The sequence below is a fragment of the Anolis carolinensis genome, chromosome 3 (genome assembly GCF_035594765.1).
Source record: "Anolis carolinensis isolate JA03-04 chromosome 3, rAnoCar3.1.pri, whole genome shotgun sequence".
In the NCBI taxonomy this organism is placed as follows: domain Eukaryota; kingdom Metazoa; phylum Chordata; class Lepidosauria; order Squamata; family Dactyloidae; genus Anolis; species Anolis carolinensis.
The window spans coordinates 207,599,499-207,610,160 of NC_085843.1; positions in this window are offsets into that span (position 1 = coordinate 207,599,499).

Consider the following 10,662-nt stretch of genomic DNA (forward strand, 5'->3'; position numbering starts at 1 on the left):
ATCAGTTTAGTGGAGAAAGGGTGGGGTTTAAATTGAATGCATCAACAAGAAAATCTGGATATACATGGACATGTATTCTGTTCCAATCAGGCAGACCCTGACGATTCTAGTTTTGCTCCTCAGTTGCAAAGTCATTTAAAGGAATCTCTTAAACTCAGTCTGAAAATGCTCATCACTACACTAGCACAGTCTTCGGGCATTGTTGGATTACAACTCCTACCATACCCAGGGATCATGACCCATCTCTACCTCTACTATGCTAGTTTTCAGGTGTAATTGATTCCCCCATCCCACTGCAAGACATTTCTAAGGCAATGCACAAATATACCATGATGGATAACATGGCCTAGGAATGACCCTCTGGACCTACTCTAACCTTTAAAAAGACTTCTGGTTGGTTACATTCTTCTTCTTTAACAATTGTCATGGCTTTCATGAAGCACCACAACATTAACCAAGTAATTCATTTGGGTCCAAAAAACAAGTATTTCTCACCATATCCCCCCTGCTCAATAATGTTACTAATGAAACATACATTGTACTTTCGTATTCCTTTAGAGCAGGGCTTCTTGTACTTTTCCACTTGGGACCCCCTTTGGCCCAAGAAATTTTTATGTGGCTTCAAGATATAATTATTTAAAATAGATTTTAAAAAATCAAATCTTCACTGAAAAGAAAACCAGCATTTGCAAGGCTTGCTAAACAGGCCGATTTTCCTCTTTTTGAAGTACAGCTGAAGCATCTTCTCCAGAGTCCATGGTAAACTAGGCATGTGCGATCCATTAAAAATGGTTCAAAAGTACTAACAAAGCTGGGGAGTGCGGGTGCTTTGTTTCTGAAGTGTTTTTAAAGTATAGGTGAAGGTAAAGGTTTCCCCTGACATTAAGTCCAGTCATGTCTGACTCTGCGGGTTGGTGCTCATCTCCATTTCTAAGCCAAAGAGCTGGCGTTGTCCGTAGACACCTCCAAGGTCATGTGGCTGGCATGACTGCATGGAGCGCAGTTACCTTCCCGCCGACGCGGTACCTATTGATCTACTCACATTGGCATGTTTTCAATCTGCTAGGTTGGCAGGAACTGGGGCTAACAGCGGGCGCTCATTCCACTCCGGGGATTTGAACCTGGGACCATTTGGTCTGCAAGTTCAGCAGCTCAGTGCTTTAACACACTTCGCTACCGGGGTGAAGTATACTTAGTGAAAAACTTGTTATTATAACGAGACAAACAAAATTTCATTACTATTTCTTTATAGTAATTGCGCATGCACATAGTTAAATAATTATTATTGGAGAAACTTTAGGGTCTCCATTCTTCCTCATTTTTAAAACTATTGGAGTAAAACTTTCTACAGTGGTAGAACACATTTAGCCCTGTTAGCCCACCAAGTTTCAGAATGTTTCATTTATCCATAGATTTTTGGGGAATTTTCAAATTTTTTACAAACAACATTAAAAAAAAACCTACAAGAGCTATATACTTGAATTTTATATACAGTGCACAAGATAACCAGGGTATAAATCTTCAGAAGTTTCAGAAAGATTCACACACCTTTGGAGATTTTTAAAAGTTTAAACAAAAACAATTTATCCCCCCAAAAACGACCCCTTGAATGTCTGTCTGTCTTTATGACACACAACCACATAACTTCAACTAAGCACAGATTTATACTATTACTTTAGTCCTCCGCAGATTCAATAATTTTATTTATTAAATAGACTCACTCTAAATGGCTGGCTGACTGCAGCCATCATTGGGTCCTTCAGATGCTGAACGAGCATTGCATTCTAGGAAATGTAGTTTAGAACAGGGCCTTTTGTATTCTCTGTGTTCTCATTCTCCCACCCATTAACTGTAGCACCGCCCACAGTTCCTTTCTTATGGCGATCGGGACAAAGACCGGAAAACAGCCTGGGTCTTAATTTAAACACTAGCAATTGCCTTTTTGGCTTTGTCAAAGTTACTTAATGCTTATACTGAAAATTAAACTGACCTTGGGAAACATCTGAATGTTACAGAATCTTAACGAAAATTATTGGTGAATGTTTCAATTTCTAACCCCCCCCCCCCACCTTTCCTGCATGTTCCTAATATCACTTTGTATGCACGAATTCAATGAATTGGATATGATTTATGAAGAGTAACTATTTTTTGCACACCACTAGTACACACTGCACAACAGATTCATGTAAATATCTAAAACAGCCACTAGGTGGCATTCAGAAAAAAATTGAGCTCCCAACATTGAGTTAAGAGGACCTCATTTGTGGTTGGGACCCACAATGTAAGGAGCAGTGTTCTAGATAACTGAATAGATGTGGAAGCAGAGATTCCAACTTGCTCACACCAGCTGCACTGCTGTCACTAATGTTTGTATTTCAGTTATTAATGATTTCATTGTCACCCATATTGTCACATAATGAGAATTTTTGTCAAAGCATGTTGTTCCAGTCTGGAATACCAGTAGTTACAAATACTCTTTTCCATTTTTTCCTTGGTTTTGGTGGTTGTTTTTGGAAGTGACATTTCATATTTAATCTAGTGATCTGCCCTAATCAGAAATTCTGAACTTAATTAACTCAAATCTGGTATGGTATGATTTTTGTGAAATTATCTCATCCACCCCTGACAACAGATGCAATCTTTAATGTGACAACCTCTAAAGAAAACTACAATCTTTATAGAGAACTGCAATCTTCAGATATGTGAACGTATTTTCACCTTTCTTTTATAACGTATGTGTCCATGCAGTGACAAATGAGTGGGACAATAAATAGCAACTTTTCTCTTGAGTACAGAAAGATGTTTCATTAGCAACAGCATCATAAACCTCTGGAATCTACTAAATTCAGAATCATATGCATTTATACCAAGCAAACCTTTTTCACAACTCTGAGGATCAAAATTTCAATCCCTGCTCAACCATGGAAACCCACTGGGTGACTTTGAGCCAGTCACACTCTCTAAGCCTCAGAGGAGAGTAAAGGCAAAAACTCCCTCTGAACAAATCTTGCCAAGAAAACCCCATGATAAGTTCATCCTAGGGTCACTGTAAGTCAAAAGTGACTTGAAGGCACATAGCAACAAACTCTGTGGAACAACGATTTAAAATACTTTGACTTGATTCCAAATGTGTTTGTATATACCAGTGTTCCAGACTGATTCAGCCCACTTTCCATATTCGGTGAGGCAGGTGCCAGCCAACCAGCTGCAATAAACGTGTTTATCTTTAAAATGGCATAGGACTCTTTGTAGTCAACAATCTAACACAGCTATCTTGCCCGAATGGATCTGCTAAATACATCACAGAAGTTGATTGTACCACCCTGTCCTACTTAGGAAAAGTTTAAGAACTTGAATTTAATCACAATACATTTATGTGTCATGTTTTAAAGAACAGTCATTTCTTACCTATAGATGATTGTACTTCAGTAGAGGCAGTAATTCCTGGTCGTAAAATGTTTTGGGATTAAAGGCATTGCTGTAAGGGCAGAGATAATACATTCCACAGCTCTCTAAAGGATGGCTGGGATTGGAAAAATATTCATTAAGTGCAGAGAGAAGCTTTATTGTTAGTTGGGCTTTGTTCCAATCCTAAACATCTTTCCCCTCCCCTCTTATACATGAAATGAAATAATGGCGCATTAGGCATCAATGTGATGGATGAGGGATAAAAAAGGAAAGGTAAATGTCACCAAGCATTGGAAAGACTCCTCGTCAGGACTGGCATGCTCAATGAGTTTAATAAAATCAGTGTGAAAAACGATGGCTTGGAAAGCCGTATGAATTATGCAGCCTTCATCATGGTATGGAAATGAATGCAACTTCGCAAATCAGGCAGAGATAAAATATTTAGCAAACCTGTTTGCATATCAAGACCCAAGCACCTAATGATCAGTGTTTAATTACTTCCCAATGATTATATTTCAGAGGTGGCTGACAGTAGAAGAAAGATATCCCTGTAGGGCAACCCAAAGCTCAGCTCTAACAGATGTTTGTCACATGCGTTAAAAAAGTGGCTAATACCAATAAGGATCATGAGAAGTATACAACGATACATCCTCATTTATCTGAATAGCCCGAGAACTTACAAAAGTTTCAGAAACTGCAAAGATATTCAAGGGCAATGTTAATGTGCATGGTACACAGGTATAACAAGGTTTGGGGAATAATCAAAACTGAGCAACAAAAGAAGTGACTTGCTATAGCAGATCAAACACTGGATCTAGGCTGTCATGTTCCAGATCTAATCAGTTTTTCCTCTTCTCCTTTTTTAGTTAGACCATTGCTGTAGTGTCCTGGAATTATATATTCACAGAGCTGGAAGGGATTTCAAAGACAATTGAATCAAACCTTTAGCCAGGCAGGAATACACAGTCAAAGAACTCCCGAGGAATGTCTGTCTAATTCAGTGGATCCCAACCAGTGGTCTGTGGACCACCAGCGGTCCGCAAAAACTAAAATATGGTCAGCGAAACATTTAAATTTTTTAACCTTTATTCATTTAAAATTAATTAACATTTTTAATGAATCCATTGCTCCATGGGTGGCAACAGTGAGTAGGATGTCAGGTGAGTGCAGGAGGCCGAGTGGAGGGCAAGCAATCGACATCATGTGTCACGTACTCACACCATCCAGTGTCAGCCAGCCACACACATTCTTTTGTCTTGCTCGGCTATGTCAGTTATTCTGTTTTGCTGCTCCAGTAGTTTTACTGATTGTGAGTCCTCAATATTCCTATTAATTTTTTACTTATTTAATGATGATTGAAATTGGAGAGGTTGCAGAAAAAATCTAGGAAGAGCTGACTGAATTTCAAAATGATAGAAACTGCAAGAACACATTTGAATTTTATTCTCTTGAGGAGTTTTGGTGTGAAAAAGCAATTTCTACTAAAATTCGAGGAATCACTTTCCCTATCTTATGCTCTTTTCCACAATTTATTTATGTGAACAAGGGCTTTCTGCTTTACTGGTAATTACAAACAAGTCCAGGAATTGATTGAAAGTAAGTGATGATATGTGTGTAGCTTTGAGCAATAGTATTAGCCCCAGGATCACTCAACTCATAAAGAAGATGGAAGCTCAAAAATCACATTGATGCAAACTAAATTTAATTTTCTATTAAATTGTTCTTTTTTATATTATGATAGTACTCTTAATTCATGATACTATTAAGTTTAACTAATATGTTAAAAGATTGATTAAAGTTTATTTTTAAATTAACACAGTTTATTATTTTTAAACCTTTTGTTCCCTGATCACAACAAAAATATTAAAGTGGTCGCTAGTCAAAAAAAGGTTGGGAACCACTGGTCTAATCTCTACTTAAAGTTCCTCAAATAATTAAAAATCGACAGCATTCCAAAATAATATATTCCAGTGACAAAGAGGTCTAACTACTAAGAAAGTCTTAATGTTATAATTTGAATATATGGGTTCATGTCCTAGTTTATGGATCTGTAAAACAAAACAAAATAAAACAAGCTTGATCCAGCAAAGACCATCGTTTCCAGAAAACAAAGGAACAATTCTAGCCAATTGGCAGAAATGTAGATATCTTGAGGTACAAATATTCACAGATTTGGGTTTATGATTAGTGTAATATAAAAATCAAACCTGTCACACAGGCACCAATACACAATGTGTGCCAATGCCCAACATGTCCCATGGCACAATAGGATGCCAACTGCACATATTCTACAGTGCTCCATTGTGCATCATTACAGTTTACTAGCATGGTTACATATTATGTCAGCACTATAGCTCCATCATTGTAAAGTTACTTGTCATGTAATGGAGCTCTGCCATTATTGATCAATCTAAACTTCAACTCTGTATCCACATTACACAGGAAACCTACCTCACCTCAATGGGACTTATTTCTGAGTAGGCACATGTAGGATCATGTACTTCTCAACTAATGTACATCCATTGGATACGTTTTTTGAATTGCAAGTCAACACAGTGGTCAAATCCAGTTGTTTCACTAGCTTTAGTCTAGTCTCAAGAGTAAAGCTAGTTCAAGTTACACTTTTGCAACTTCTCTCCACACCCATGAACTGAATATGTCCTTTGTACCACCATCGCAAAAGACTCTCAAGCAATCAAACAAAATCTCTAACATATGTTTATAATAGCAACTGGACTCCAATCCTTAGGAGATCCTAATAATGCCTTTATCACAATTGTCCAATTATGGGGACATAGCTAGATGCTTCTCTATTGCTCCCCATTCTCCTTGGACCACTAAATGGCCATGCTGGAGGAAGGTGAAAGTAAGCAAGCTTTGCAAAAGTGGAGAAGAAAACAGAATAGGGTTCTGTCTGGACTCCACCTTCCCATGCTGAATCTCAGCCCTCACCTCATAAAATGTTATTTTCATTCCTTTCTATTTCTTATGCTGTCTTATTCCAACTACCTATTGCATCAGGCATGCATTATTGATGCTAATGATGCTGTCTTCAGTGCCATAGACAAGCTATTCCATGCATTATATATCTAGATTCTCATATAATGGAGAAGTTCATTAGCCTCTGCTGTTCTGGAGCACGAGTCAGTTCATGTGTCAAGATGATTTTGCCCACTACATGTACTTAGGATTAATTTGAAACATTATCCATAGGCAAAGTTACATTTGCCACAGAGCAGATTTGCCTAAGCAGGTTCCTCCTTCATGTTCTTAGTGACATTTCCCAGAGTCCCAGCAGCATGGCCAATAGCTACAACATGAGTCCTGTGACCCCCTCCAGATGTTGTTTGTTTCCCACCGCCCAACAGGCCCAGATATCATCAATCAAGGGTGATGGATTCTGGGAGTTTTAATTCAGCAACATTTGGAAGTATTCATGATTTCTAATCCTGAGAGAGAGAGTATGGATGTTACAGTCCAAGCCATCTGGACAGAATGGCTTGGGAAAGATGGGTGTGCAGTATTTGCCCTATATCATCACATTCATAGATGGAAAGCATCCTGATCAGTAGGTGCAAGATAGTAATCTGAATTTACAATCTTGTGATTGCTGAGTAGTAATGCTTACATCACTCAACCACAGAATGCAACTCCCTAAACCTACTTTTTGTGCTTGCCAGTGATCAAACATAATACTAGGATGCTCAGAATGGATGTCTGCAACACTCTTCTGGTTGTAAGGCATACTGAGGCCAGCAGACACAATGGGACTCCTAGGTGTTTCTCAAGTTGGTTGCTCTTGAGAAACACTGCTGCAAAGATAATTGATCAGTACCCTGATGTGCAGTACCTTGGAAATGCTTTGACTGGGCCACTGCTAGGCTGAAAAGATGAGGGTTTTTTTGTTTTTTTGTTTTTTTGGTGGTGGTGGTGGTAGGGGGGAAGAGATGTTGACATCATTGGATGTACCTAGGATGACAGAACTCTGTCATGATAGTTAACTCTGACAATGCAGATTTTTTTTTTTACTTCAAATGACATAGAGAATAATGTTTACTCTAAAGTATTACATTGTGACTTAGTGACAAACAACTATGCTTAGGATAGATGTAAAAATGTAAAGGGACTCTCTAAAGAATATAGTTGTTACATTTGTTACTTTTCTGAGACCATCATTATAATCCTGACTTGGAAGAAGTCTGACTTGGCCATGGTGGTCCATGCCTTAGTTACATCCAGACTGGATTACTGCAATGCTCTCTACGTGGGGCTGCCCCTGAAGACGGCCCGGAAACTCCAACTGGTTCAAAGATCGGCAGCCAGATTTCTAACGGGAGCTGGCTATAGGGAGCACACAATGCCCCTATTAAAGCAGCTCCACTGGCTGCCGATAAACTGCCGGGCCCAATTCAAGGTGCAGGTTTTGACCTATAAAGCCCTACACGGCTCGGGCCCTACCTATCTCAGTGATTGCATTTCCTCCTACGAGCCAGTGCGGACCTTGAGATCTTCCAGGGAGTCTCTTCTTGCGCTCCCACCACCGTCTCAAGTGCGGCTGGTGGGGACGAGGGAACGAGCCTTCTCGGCAGTGGCCCCCCGGCTCTGGAATGCACTGCCAAAAGAGATCAGGAAATCCCCTACATTATCCAATTTCCGTAAGGAACTGAAGACCTGGTGGTGTCGGCAGGTTTTTGAGTAATTACATTGGACTACCACCGATTTCTGGGCCTGAATATATTGCACAAGATTTCCCTAGCCTAAAATGATACATTTTAATATATTGGTTTTATGGTTCCCATCCCCTTGATCTGGTCATGTAAGTGTGATTTATTGTTATAATTGTATTATTTTACTTTGTTTAATAATGTGTATTATGTTGTTATGTAATGTTTGTGTTTGCTTTTATGACTGTAAACCGCCCTGAGTCCCATCCGGGAGATAGGGCGGTATATAAATAAATAAATAAATAAATAAATAAATAAATAAATAATAATTATAATAATAATTATCATCCTCTGCATCTGAGGAAGTAGACCAACGACCTCATAACACGAGGAGAAATTGGCATCCTAGCACTTTTCATCTTCAGAGCCCACCGGACACCATCATACAACTTATGGCAACTTATGGCTGGGCTCTGTGGAGCAAGCATCCTGACAGTGTGCTAGGATGCTTCTCTTGGAACATGTGAAGTTTCCTGTGTTCCATAGGGAACAATGGGGCCAGAGCAGGGGGGAAGCTGACCAGTGACATTTCCCCACATGTGATGGGGAAGCGTTGCTGTGGGTGAGACAGGGCGCAGAGCAACAGTATTGTGCCACTGCCCCGCAGATTTGCCCCGGAGACTGACAATGTGATGAGGTCTTTAGAGCTTGTCTACATGGGATTAAATACTTGTGCTCCTGGTTGTCCTCGTGGTTTTCTGCAACTTCAGCCATCCTCTTTTCCCTATGTGCCTTCTTGCTGGTGATATGGGCACCTCTGCTGATGTCGGGACTCTCATATAGCTCTGTGGTCATTAGACAACAGTGATAGCAACATGGATGGAAAGATAATGGTTCAACGGGGCTAATGTAGCCAACTGTAGACTCCTTTTGCTGCCCCTGAGCATTGGGGATAGCATTGGGACGAGTCCTGAACGTTTCTATTCCAAACTGATCCCCAATTAAGCACCCTGAGAGATGAGGCCTTAGTCTACAAAAGCTTATGCTACCCAAACTTTCTCTTAATTAGTTTCTAATGTGCTTCTAGATGCCTTTGCATACTACATTCCTCCTGTTAGGTAACATCTTAGCAGTGTTTATTTGTGGTGAACAAAAAAAAGAAGTAAAGCATAGAAGGAGGAATTCTGAAAGAGCTTGGGAAAAACAAGTAATTGGCATGTCCTGAGGATGCTGTCAAAACCCTTTGGTGGTCTCGAGGTCATGTCTCTTTTCACCTTTTTGAACTTGAAAATGGACCCTGACATGAAAGCTAATAAGAAGAGACCAGCATACAATCCGGGTCACAAGAGGGGGTGGCGGGTGTTAGGGGAGGAATACACCCTGAGTGAGCATCCCCCAAAGAAATGGAATTCTGAAGTCTGTTTTCATAGCCAGCCATTTCACTTAACTCACATTGTTGTGATTTACAGTATACGCTCCTGTGTTGACACCTTTATGTCCCTCCCTCCTCTCCCAGCAGGCCTCGCAGACACAGCTCATGATAGATGCGGGTGAACTTTTCCTCTGATCACCTTCTGGAGAACTTTCCCATAATCTATTGTTTTCCATCACAGTGGAATACAAAACAAGGTTTTCCCTTCCACCCTCAACTCTTGCTTAACTAGCGATTTTGCCCTATCTTTAAAGCAATGTGCAGAATTTATTACATCAGTGTGAAAGAAGTTTTAAGCTCCTGGTCTCTTTATCCCACTCCTTGAACTTAAAATGGTCCAAAGTAAATCAACATAATAGCTGCCTGCCTTACATTGTCACAGGACTGCTTTATACGCCGCCTTGTCATGTTATTCAGCACATTTAATTGAAAACATGAAAAGAGCAGGAGCTTGTTAACTGTATGAAAGTATTCAAAGGCCAGCAGCAAGCCTCGCCAGGCAAAAGAAAACAGACAATGCCATGGAAATATTCCTATTTTGAAAAAAAGGCAAGACACTGTTCTTGACTGAAGAATGAATATTATATTACCGACAAAGGAGCACCATCAATCTCTAGTATCTAATTCAAAATAACCATGCGGTACAATCCATTTTCCTCCCAGATATCCTTGGGCAATTCCCAAATATCGACATCAGTTGCATTTCTCATCTTGCTACAGAGTGCCATCTCCGTAGCAAGAAAAGAAATATGGATTTGATTAATCCCAGGAGGAGATAGTGGAGCAGAATTGCCACCTCTCTTTCTTGGCCCTGGTTTTGTACCTTCTATATATATATAAATGAGTGATGGCATCATGGCGACCAACAAAACAACAAATCTACAGGCCCCCCCAACCTCGAAATTTGACAACAGAACCCATCATCCACGCCTCTAGGCTGATACAACAAAAAGAAAAGAAAAATAAAGTCCTAATTAGAGGGAAAGGAATAATTGTTTTTATCCAGTTGCTGCCAGTTAAAGGACTAATCTCTGCCCACTTGGTCTCCTAGCAACCAACTCAGCCCAAGGGACAGGCAGACTTAGGCTTCAGGCCTCTTCCACAGATTATCTAATTTGCACTGGATTATATGGCAGTGTAGACTCAAGGCCCTTCCAC